Genomic DNA, 2,407 nt, shown 5'->3' with positions numbered 1-2,407 from the left:
TTCAAGTGAAACAAAAAAAATTTAAAAATAAGCAGGAACAAAATTACAATAGAGAATGTCAACTTCAAATAAGATCCTACAGGTTCTCTGATTCTCCCCTCAAGGGGCAGGGCTCAAGTCATCATTAGGAGAGAGTTTTCTTTTAAAAGTGTCATCTTAAACTGCAAGGATGTCTGTTAAACATCACAATTAAATATGCCAAAGGAAAAGCCATGTTGTCAAAAAGCCCACTTAAACCACCCAAACATCTCAAACCCACCCTTTGTTGACCTTCTCTAACCCCATTTTTAAAGTTTTTTTTCTTTTTTTTTAAACAAGAGAAAGTAGGCAGGTACGTGTTGGTAAATGCTAACTGTCCATATTCACATAGAGACACAGTGTAATCTTTGAACCCAATATACAGAGAAAGGAAGGGGAAAAAAGCTAGAATTCTATGTACTACTACACAAGGACCTAGCACCCTCCAGCTTCCAGCAGAGCTGAGGGAGCAGAAGGTTTTTCTTTTTTCCCATCGAGCATGGTGGTATTGATTCCATAAAGTTTTTGTTGAGACAAGAAGGGATAAAAATGAATTTGGAACAGAAAGAGGTAGAGACTCTTTTCACACTGTATTCTGCTCAAGATATTTCCCCCCAAATAAGCTGAGAACTATGGCATAAAGGGAGAGAAAGGAGACTTCAAAAAACAAGGTGAATGAGCAGAAGAGGAGGAAAATAAAACTGCAACTTGCTCCCAGGGACTGGAGAAAATTAAAAAAGGAAGGTTGAAATCCGTGTTCCATTAATCATCTTCTCCTTCATCATCCTCTCCTTCCTCCCCCTCATCATCATCTTCATCTTCTTCACCTTCATCTCCTTCTTCATCAATATCTTCCAATCCTTCATCATCACCTTCTTCTTCTTCTTTTCCTTCCCTTTCTTTTTTTTTTTAAGATTTTATTTATTTATTTGAGAGAGAGAGAATGAGAGACAGAGAGCATCAGAGGGAAGAGGGTCAGAGGGAGAAGCAGACTCTCCGCCGAGCGGGGAGCCCAATGTGGACTCGATCCCGGGACTCCAAGATCATGACCCGAGCCAAAGGCAGTCGCTTAACCAACTGAGCCACCCAGGCGCCCCTCCTTCCCTTTCTTTATCATCCATATCAGGAACTAAGTAGTACTGTAATGGATTTGGCCAAATATCACCTTTGATGACCTCTCCTAACTCATCTGCACCTGCATCAGAATGGTCAGTAAACCAGGTGAAGTAGCTCTCTGGTTCTTCATGCTGTCTCTATTCTGTGTTTGACTTGAACGTTTTGACAAATCCTTTCCAGATTTCATTTGGTTTCAGTGAACTTTGAAGTTGGATCACTACTCTCGTTCAGATGAAATTCTTTGGAGAGAAGTTTATTTTCAAAGTAAGGGTTTTCATCAAAATAATCTATTCTGTAACCTGATTTAATATCTTCAAATTCTGTCACTTCAACTCTTGTCACATAATGCAACACCTCTTCATCTTCCTCCCCAAGCAGTGCAGACACTTGTGGATGGTTGACAAATGTTGTTACCCAGAAATTGGAGATTTTGGCGATCAATTCTGACCTCTTCTGAAAAACAATGGTTGGTGAAATTTGTTATATTTCTGTTCTACTTTCAAAACCTCACTGGCTTGTTCATTAAGTCTATTTCATTTTGTATTTCATCAATATGTTCGACTGTTTCTTGCTGTTCTTTTTCTCCCTTCGGCAAGTGCTGAGAGGTCCATGTCTCCTCTGGCTTGGGGGCAGGAGGCAGTCTCAGTTTCTTCACTTGAGGCAGGAGTGAAGACTGGCATTTGGCGGCCATGCTATGAGGAAACTCCATGAAACCAGGAGAGAGGCATGTCTGGAAGAAGCTCTGATTACTCTATTTTTAGTGTTTTGAAGAACCTCCCTACTTTTTTCCCATAATGGCTGTGCCAATTTACATTCCCACCAACAGTGTACAAGTGTTCCAGTTTCCCCAAAACTTGTCTTTTCTTTTTAATAGTTATCCTAATGGATGCAAGAAGCACGAAGGATAAAGTTTAGAACACATCTCCACAGACTAGGAGTAAGCCCTTGCCCAGGACACTTCTACGTGCAGTGTCATCCCCCACTGTGAAGTTGTAGTCACTTGAGTCTGTGGAATCTTGGGGGTGGTGTGAGAGTGTGACTGGCCATACAAGATAGGAGTGTGCTGGCTGGCTCAGTTGGTGGAGCATGTGACTCCTGATTTCAAGGTTGAGAGTTTGAGCCCCATGTTGGGTGTAGAGATACTAAGAAAGAAAGAAAGAAAGAAAGAAAGAAAGAAAGAAAGAAAGAAGGAAGGAAGGAAGGAAGGAAGGAAGGAAGGAAGGAAGGAAAGAAAGAAAGAAAGAAAGAAAGAAAGAAAGAAAGAAAGAAAGAA

The 2,407-nt window shown here is 40.8% G+C and overlaps 1 pseudogene; it reads right to left on the bottom strand.

Moving 5' to 3' along the window:
• Positions 1-780: 780 nt before the first annotated feature.
• Positions 781-1,825, bottom strand: LOC112816312 (protein SET-like; annotated as a pseudogene).
• Positions 1,826-2,407: the final 582 nt, after the last annotated feature.

The sequence above is a fragment of the Callorhinus ursinus genome, unplaced genomic scaffold, assembly GCF_003265705.2.
Source record: "Callorhinus ursinus isolate GAN/ISIS: 27379988/994484 unplaced genomic scaffold, GSC_fseal_2.0 scaffold132, whole genome shotgun sequence".
NCBI lineage: Eukaryota > Metazoa > Chordata > Mammalia > Carnivora > Otariidae > Callorhinus > Callorhinus ursinus.
This window is presented reverse-complemented; position numbering and strand designations above follow the sequence as displayed.